General features: G+C 41.5%; 1 pseudogene; it reads right to left on the reverse strand.

The window, feature by feature from the left end:
* Positions 1 to 750: 750 nt before the first annotated feature.
* LOC119474397 lies at positions 751 to 5,834 on the reverse strand (annotated as a pseudogene).
* Positions 5,835 to 9,958: the final 4,124 nt, after the last annotated feature.

Here is a 9,958-nt window from a genome sequence, read left to right on the forward strand (position 1 = left end):
CCTTGTCTATGTGAAGCATAAACTAAACACATCAGATGTGGCGAAGCCAGCTACCCGAATATCAAATACAGATAAATCACCACAGTCAAACTCAATGAATAACATTAAACCAAATCAATACCAGTACATTCTAGAAATCAAAGTTGAACAGTCTTGCTCAGCCATGTGCGATTGCTAATGCTAAGGTAAGCCCAGTACGTTACCATGGAAGAACAGGGTTTGTGATTCCATGTGTTGAAGTTGTGGTTCCAAATCAAAGATGTCGTCTTTGCTGTGCAGATTGGTTAGCTTGGTGCTAACTGTGAGAAGGCAGGCGCTCGCGTCTTCCACCTTTTGGTTCCTTGTGTGCTAGGTCTGTTTCCTAACAGACCATAGATCAGAAGCAGAACTGTTTTGCAAGTTCTGGTCTGGAGAGCTGTGATGAAGAGTAGAAAGAGCTGTGGCTCGCCTCCAGCAGCTGGTCAGCTTGGGTGAGGAGGTGAAGAGGAAAGAGGAGGAACAAAGAAATTCCTCTGGTTTTGTTCTGTGTGAATTTCACACCTAGGTGTGAATGTTAGAGTGGCCAATGAGGACTGAGCTTGGCTCACGGCCAATGGTAGCATACCTCACGGATCCTGCGACAGTTCACTGTGTCTGCCACCCGAAATGGCAGGTCCCTACAACAATATCCTCTATGGTACCACAAACAAAGTCCTTAATAAACTCCAGCACGTACAGAACTCTGCCGCCCGCCTACTGACCAGTAGACGCTCAAGCGATCACATCACCCCAGTCCTCTATGACCTCCTCTAGCTTAAACACAGGATAAACTTCAGGATAATACTCTCAACAACCTAGTTCCCTCCTACCTCTCTGACCTCCTCCACCAGCACGCCCGTCCTGATGCCTCCTGACACCTCAGGCTGGTGCCAACCTTCTGCAAGTCTCTGGGACCAAGTGCCGAACCTGGGGCGACAGGGCGTTTTCAGTTGTCGCCCTCTCTCTTTATAATCACCAAACCACATCAAAAATGCTCACACAATGTTATCATTCAGAAAGTCCCTTGCCTTCCCAGCGGCGGTATTTGACGAGTTGGGAGAATGTGTTGGATGATCAGACTTTCTAGACAAATCTAGAGATTAGATCTAGAGCCATTTAAATAACATGATTTAAGTGGATGGACCGTACAAGATGCTTTCATTCTTGGAATCACGATTGCAGTATTCCACCTCTCCCCTGAGCGGATTTTTTTGAAAATAGATGACGTGAGAGACTTATCCGATTTATGTTGCAATTAAGTCCTCTGATTTAGCAGTTAAGTGCCAGTTTTCCAAACTTGGAGGCTCCCCAGGTCCGACTGTGGGATTGTTTTTTTTTGTCTTCATTATTGCTTTGCTGCTTTGAGACCACGGTCTGTCTATTCTAACTTCTACTTTTAACATCCAAACACATGCTCAGTTGCAGAGGGTAGGGTTTGATGCTTTCGTTTCAATAACAAAAGTGATTTTTTTCTCGCCTTGACAGATATTAACTCTGACAATCAGCCGCGGCTGGTTTTCTTTTACAGCAGTAACAGGTTTCTGCGGGTCAAACTCGCATCATTGTATTGTGTTAGTGTGGACTGAACTGTGTGGCCCATTGTCACATTCACTGATCAATTTCAAAAAATATATGGGCCTCAAAGAGAACAGCAGCTACGCTCTTAATGAAACAGAAACACTGACCAGGAATTGTACGAGTCAGAACATAGAAATGTACTTTTTACTTGCCTGGACAGGCAGAGAACATTTAAATTAGTTTAGTTAAATTATTCCAAACAGCTGAAAGACAATCTGAAGCTCCTCGCTTGCAAATAGTGAAACTATTTATAGCACGATGATCCGGGTACTTTATCACGATGATCCGGGTACTTTATCACGATGATCCAGGTACTTTATGAGGATGATCCGGGTACTTTATCACGATGACCCGGGTACTTTATCACAATGAACTGGATACTTTATCACGATGATCCGGGTACTCTATCACAATGATCCAGGTACTTTATCACAATGATCCGGGTACTTTATCACAGTGATCCGGGTACTTTATCACAATTATCCGGGCACTTTATCACGATGATCCGGGTACTTTACGAGGATGAGACAAGTATTTTATCACAATGATCCAGGTACTTTATCACAATGATCCAGGTACTTTATCAAGATGATCCGGGTACTTTATCACTCGGCAGTCAAGCCATTTTGGCTTCATGCGTCACTGAAAAACTTTTATAAGAATGAACGGGAGCCCGCCTCCAACGCTGTATCCAGTTCTCTTAATACATCCATGATCCCAACTTGTCACATACCGCTGCTTTGTCACGCCCCTTGGCATCACTTTATATTCGGCATCAAAACCACTATAGTTAGGCTTAGGAAAAAAACTACATGGTTGGGCTTAAAACTACAACGTTTGTACAATGAAAATGACACTGAATGTTGTGAACACGGGCTGTTTATACCAGCCCAGTCTCACCAAATATGTATGAATGGCACGGCAATTTGTAATTCATTTTGCGCGCAATAAAACAATGGCGTCATTTTCACACCATGTCTGTACTGACTGCAATGGAAACACATCCGCATGAATGCTTCACTCAGAGCTAGTGATGTAGAATAAAAAGTGAGAAATACTGTTTATGGTGGGAGGGTCCAACAAACACAGGACTTTCAACCATGACACCCGTGTTTGTATCCCAAAGTGTCAAGTTATTTTAAAGTTACATTAGTGACGTTTGTGCCTTTTTTCCGTACTTATGTTACGTTGTTTACGTACATATTTCACTTAGTTTAAGTCCAACCATGATGAACTGCAGCTGTTACTGTAGTTTTTTGCCTAAACTTAACCTCGAAAAGCCTTCTCACAGCGTTAACCCTGTGGTGTGAAATGACACGTGATGCCTAAAAATGCTTTATCAACACACGCGGAATGTCATTAAAGTGTCATGCTATATATGCCTTCCCATGAGATCAGGTTGTTTATAGCCTACACTTTTAGAGTCTGTGTGTTTCGCAGCTTTCATTGGGATTTTAAAAATATTAATTATTTTCTAGTCCTTCACATCCAGCCCTGTCTCTTATAGGTATTACTAAATCACTTTTCCATGTTGGGAGAAAACTTAAAGCAGCGCTAAACAATATTTTATATATTTGTTGACCAAAAGTATACAGACACCCCTTCTAATTAGTGGGTTTAGCTACCTCACTTTTCTTCCTCTTCTCTCATTTTTTGTTCCAAGTTCATCTTTGCACATTTAGGAAAAATGATGACCCTATTAGTAGTATACAACTGCTCTGTTGTGGTCATTATCAGCCCCACTGGAGCACTCCCTCATATTCTTTGGTACTTGCTGTCATTTCCCTTTTTCCCAATTCATTTTAGCTGAATGTCACGATTCCCCTGAGTTGACTGGAGGCTTATTCAGATCACCTGTCGTGGACGGCGTGGGTACGGCTCCTAATTAAGAAGTGAGATCAGCTTGGTGCATTTCCCCTCCTGGCCAATCAGAGTGTAACAACGCCTTTTTCTTTAGGGCTTAAGAGAGGTGGGGAATTGCACACCCAGGACATTCTTATCCTTCCTCGATGTCATGCGGACCTTGTTTTAGCAAATATTGTCAGATAGAATCTCTGGTCTTTTGGGCCCTTTTGAGACTTCTTTGCAGTCTTTGTTTTTGTTTTTGTTGTTGTTTTCTGATTGAGGGTCGATTTTGAGCATTCTGAAACCGAGCTGGAGTGAATATTAAAGAATACCTTTCCACTAGGTTAACTGCATCAGGGCAGACCTAGTGCTACTCGTACAAGAGTTTGCCTAATGATAACCTAACGCCCGCAGGCTTTATTTTTTTTTGTTTTATTTATTGGTTTATTTTCATTGAAACCCCATTTTATACACATGTCCTTATTATCAAGAGGTATTTTTTCATTGTGAAGACACTTGTGAGATTTGTTTCTCCCAGTAAATATTTCTGTGTTATTGGGTTGGAAACTGGTTCTCAGGCCTGATCAGCTGAAATCTGGGGAATCGGTACCGCTACAATACCACAGTGCAGATTGAAAAGCGATATGATCCAATTTCTTCAGCCAAAGACTCTCGCTTTGTATGACTGGATCTGTGGCATCCCTCAACTCTAGAAGTGCATCTCCGACTTCAGACATCGAAGGCAAAACATATATATGTTTTATATTTCCAGGCAGGGGAAAAGATTAAACAAATGTATTTTCTTTTTTACCAGGAATGGGAGAACAAAAGACAAAAAGAAAGACCTAAATAAAAAGAAAAAAGGCCTGTTCTGTGTGTGTGTGTTTAAGAAAAGAATTGCTGTGTTATGGCCTCTCCTACAGCCCTGCCAATAGGGTGGTCGAGGGTGATGGGGGTCAACAACATGAGGGGGTTGTTGGTGTACAGGAGGGGCCCTCTCCTTCCTGGTGGGTGCAACATTGTGGAGCACAACACATGCTGTAATAATGTGGCAAGCTCGGTCTGGGCCACTCTGGGCCCAGGTAGGCAAGTGAAACGTGCTTTTAGGATGCCGAAAGTACTTTCTACCCTGGTTTTGGTAAGGGCCACGTTGAATCTTGTTTGTGGCTCTGCATCAGGGTCAGGACGGGGGGTCATTAGGAAGGGCTGACAGGTGTAACCCCTGTCACCGAGCAGCACTCCACTGAAGATAAAAATAAATATTTTCCATGATCAGTATCACAAAATGCTTTTTAAAAAGATAAAGAATATGCAATGTACAGAGGCCATACCCTGCTCAAATCTGTGGCACAGTGCAGACCCGGAAGTCATGGACTGACCCAAGCCACTTTGCCGTTAGTATGAATAATAATAATAATAATAATAATAATAATAATAATAAATATATAGCACTTTTCAAACAGATGTTACAAAGGGCTTCACAAGACAATAAAAGCCAATAAAGTAAAAAACATGGAAACTGTTAAGAGAACATCACAGGAAATATCAATAATAATAAAGTGGTAAAATTGTAGAAAAAGGTGATAAAAACAAATATATATATATATATATATATATATACACTCATCCTCTGTACACGTTTCACCACACATAAAAAAAAAATGCATATGAAGAATGCTATCCTAAAACAATGTTTGTAATGCAAGTCATAATGCATTGCTTGCATTGTGCAGAGATTTACCTGAACATTGAGGATGTGGAATGAATTGAGATTTATATAATCAGCATCATTCTCACCCAGACATGTGGAGATGGGAATGTGGATGCAATTGATGGCACATAGCACTCTGGGGAACCATATGAAAAGAGTAGGCATTTACTATTGGCCTACAACAGCATACGTTGAAGGGTCTACATTAATTATATATCAAGTAGTCACGTAGGTTAATGCCTACCTGCCATGTTATAAAAGAACCTCTTGTCTGCAGTGAGCAAGTGGCCAGGGAACACAACGAAGGCATCCAGTAGCTCTGGCCAAGCAGGTGCCACTTTATGAACAGTGCTGCAGACTGTGTTTTTGCTCCGGTTCTCTGCATCACCCACAGCAAACAGAAAAGTACCCGTAGCAAAGTAACGCAACGCAATGCATACAGTATGCGGCAGTGTAAGTGAACGACTCCAACATGTCACACTGGCAACATACGGCTACAGAAGCTGACACAGATATGCCAGTCCCTCCGACGACAATCTATATCGCTCGTGCAAGTAATCATCAGGGAAAGCCAGAGGGTTTTGCCGGTCCCTGAACACTCTTGTTTTCCTAAGAGACCTTCTCACCTTCTCATGATCCGCGCACCTAACTCCACAGGATCTTCTAGAAATGGTGATGCCATTTTCCAAGAGAACTGATTGGTCAGTAGCTGGTGCTTTTACACGAGTTGATCTGTTATCTTGTAAATACCCGCATAAGTTACTGATCTACCCCGGTAAGAAATGAACCACCGTCATAAGACTGAAAACCCAGGATTAACCCTGAAGTTACCTCGCTAACCCCAAATCCTGCTTCCCAATACAGGCCTCAGGATTTCAGTGTTGTGTTGACATGGCTTTTTAAGATGGTCCATCACTTAGTGGAGGCAGAGAACAGCGTGAAAAACTACTGCAGTTAGCCAGCAGCATCTCAGAGCTTTTCAGCTACCACCAGATTCAACGTATGTGCTCCACATGGCACAAATAAAGCTCTTAGATTTTGTATAAAAGTCTGGCTTGGACACCGTTGTCAAAAGACTTCCCTTCAAGGGATGTTGAGCTCTTTCTTCTAGTCTCTTCAGAATGACGGTCGAGAGGCTTTCTTCCACCTCAAGAAACCCCATAAAATGTTCTTTTATTTGGGCTGTGTCCTCCATTTCAAGTTATAGTATGACTGATAGTTGTTCTTTATGGCTCAAATCCCAAATAATTGAAAAGTATTTGGATTGTTTTATTCCATTGACCTCATACTCCACAATCTTTCCACTGATTCAATCAATCGGTTAATTTTGAATAATTTTTCCTAAATAGGATGTATGGATGGCAAATGCTGCTTATGGACTGGGTCAAACTTGGCCATGAGCTCTACCTCTTTCAGAAAGGTACCACAATTTGTCTGGTGAGGTTGTTATGACCAGTTAAAGCAGACTCAGATGCAGACACAGGAGGCAGATGACAAATTAACAAAAGGCTTTATTGCCAGAATGTGCAGAGGAATTGTTCAAGGCACAAATGGGGCTGGGGGTTTGAGCCACGCAGGCAGGCAGGCAATATTAGCAACAGGCAGGCAGGCAGGGCACCTAGGAACAAAAGAAGAAAACACACACGTTAGAACAGGATCAAAAACACGAGCAGAACTAGTAATAAAACTTAGAACACGAGAGGCCAAAGTATTAATACTGTGGTTGATGAACTGATTACTTGCCGGCTACGTGTTTGGAATGAGCATGGGAACCTGCAGATGGGAGGAGAGCACACACACACCCTTCCAGGCACACCCACACAAGACAGATAGGGGAACTGGAAAAGGGGAAAAGACACACTAGGAAACTGGAGTTATGGCTGGGACCATAACAGAAGTGTACTTGTGGTGCCCTTAAGGGCAATATTTTGCTCTGCCAACAACTGAATTATGGCCACCAACCTTGTCAGGACTTGCCGTCTCCCCCTTTCAGCATCCAGGAGTGCCATTTCACCTTTGGCCCTTGTCAACAGTTCCTTCCTTGATGTCATGGGCCTAGAATCTTCTCAGGTTGTGAGTATTTTTCAAGTCATTAAGTCCATTACTGATTAGTTTGCATTTTTGGGGGGAAAACAGCTTGCAGCCATGGATGTATAAAGAGAACAGGATACAGCTTTGGAGGCTCCCATTCATTCCTATGAGAGTTCCTCAGTGGCGCATGAAGCCAAAATGGATCAACTGCATCAGACGGGGCTGGCCAGTCAGCAGGATCTATAGATGCTGGCTTGGACTCATGTACTTCAGGATGCTGCCTTGACACCCCGAATTTCCCTCCGAGGATTATTAACGGTTCATCTTATCTTATTTTATCGTATCTTATTTTAGGATATGTTCCAGAAGATGTGGTGTCTGCAGGCTGTGGGGTAGTAGCAGTGTATGTTGTATGTTACACCCTTTCAAATCTGCTTAAGCTTTTTCAATTCTAATTACTATTGATTGCGTCTCTGATTCTGTTATCACAGAAACTATAGGGCCCTACCTTAAAGGTAGAAAAAAACGTTGTTTTTCTCGCTTGCCTCCACTGTGAAGATCAAAAAGAGAATTTTTGATGGGGGCCGCATTTAACAACAGTTTATGCGGAAGTGTTTTAAATAGTAAGGTTTTATTGAAGGTGCATGTATTTGGGAAGTACTGATCATACGACTGGATAAATGAGACTTGGATTATACTGCACAAGTTGTGTGAGTTTGTAAACAGATGTTTTGATATAGTTTTGCTGTTGTTAGAGGCGTCCCCATTTACTTCAATTCATCTAGACGTTTTTCTCTGTTTTTAATTGTACGTTCATCGTGAAGTTTTCTTTGAGAATTCAAGATAACACAAGGTGAGTAATGAATATACAAATGGTCATTTTGGGGGTGAAGTATTCCTTTAAGGCTGCTATCAGTCTGTCGCTGGGCCCTCGTCAAATAAGACACTTGCTGGATTCGACAAGAGTTTGATCGACAGATGGTTCATCCAATCACCTGCCAAGTATTTTTTGAAAGTGCCAGCCCTTTTCCTAACAGTTTCCAATCCATATTGTGGGTCACATTAACAAATGTCCCCATTAACCTTGAGCATACATTTTGATCTAAAATGCATCAGTTGAATATTGTTTTGAAATGATATACACAAAGCATTATAAAACATGGTGAAACACACTGACGAGGCAAGTTTAAATGTTAATACTTTTTATTTATTTGTTTTTTACTTCTGTGTTCCAGAATTAGCTCCATGCCTCTCTGAGCAGATCATCTTTCTGGATTCATGTGTAGATGATGCTTGTAGTAGACATGATCCAGTCACCTTGATGCTACTCACCTGTTTTGTTGCTTGATTGAGTGGGTGTGAGGGTTACAGTGTGAGCCTACACTGTACCCATTACTGAAGCTCCACAAAAGGTAGAAAGGGTTGAGAGAGAAGGAGCAGAGGAGGTTGGTGCTTGATATAAAAAATTTTGATGAATAGCGAGTGTGTGCAGCTTTTTCTCTTCCTCTCCATCTGTGAGGATGAATGCCTTTGATCAATAGCAATATGATGATAGGAAAGAGTTCCACCAACCTGCTGTGCGGGAATAAAATAATTTTAAACTTCCAAGGTTAAACTGACCCAATCAAACACCTAGAAGAAAAGCCATGGAGTTTTACAGTGAAAAAGTGATTTAACGTAGAATATTCAACCACAATGGCCAGCGGCTCAGTGGTTGGTTAGCTGTACAAACTCCCCCCAGGTTCATGTGGGTTACCTCTGGCTGCTCAATCGTCCCCTACAGCTATAAAGGGGAACCACACCCATTTACAAACTTCATATGTTATCCCCATAGGGATAACATATGAATTTTGTAAATTTTGGATGGTCTTAGACCATAGTCTAAGACCATCCAAAATATTAGTAAACATGAAAAACTCTCTCCCAAATCCAAAAACTAGATTTCTATAAACTCAAATTTGTGATATCATCAAGTATAAAGTGTGGAACTGCTCCATAGGCAATGGCTTCGTCCAAAATCACATACTATGCACTACATACTAAATATTGTGTACTATTGTTCAACATACTTTTGTGTGAATAAACAGTAGTATGTATCTTTTCGGATGCGCTGAGCAGTAATTTATGTCGTCACTTCCTGAGAGCCTCCTTGCTGGTTGAAGACGTGTAACCATGGTAACCCGTGCACACCTCATGTGACCAAAACGACTGTTTATGAGAATCGAAGTCTGAATTAATTAATAAATATATTACGCCGAGCAAAGATAAATCTTTTACTTACACTTACATTGAAGCATTATTGATGTTGAAGAGCTGTCCATCAACGTCCGTTATGAACGTTGTTGTCACTACTGTATTACATTATGGGATATTTATGCCGCTGTATTGTCCAGCGCTGCATAATGTAATATTTCATCGGAAATAGTATGCAATTTGTCTACTATTGGTTCCATGCTAAGGTGTCGGATATACCAAGTATCTCACATACTGTTTTAACGTACTAAAAAGCATGTATGGAATTTTGGACTCAACCAATGAATTGGGAGAGATGTTCTAGATGACGCTGAGAGTACCCAGGAGAATGTTCTTTAAATAAAAAGGAAAACACAAAATCAGTCTCCCATTCATCGTCTATGGAGCAGCTCTAGACTTTATACCTGATGACATCACAAGTTTGAGACTTACTTCTCTGGTTTCTGGCTTTGAGAGAGAGAATAGCTCATGTTCACAAATACTGATTGAACTTTCCTCGGCCATGGAAATAACATATTGGAA

Source organism: Sebastes umbrosus, chromosome 16 (assembly GCF_015220745.1).
Source record: "Sebastes umbrosus isolate fSebUmb1 chromosome 16, fSebUmb1.pri, whole genome shotgun sequence".
NCBI classification, from domain to species: domain Eukaryota; kingdom Metazoa; phylum Chordata; class Actinopteri; order Perciformes; family Sebastidae; genus Sebastes; species Sebastes umbrosus.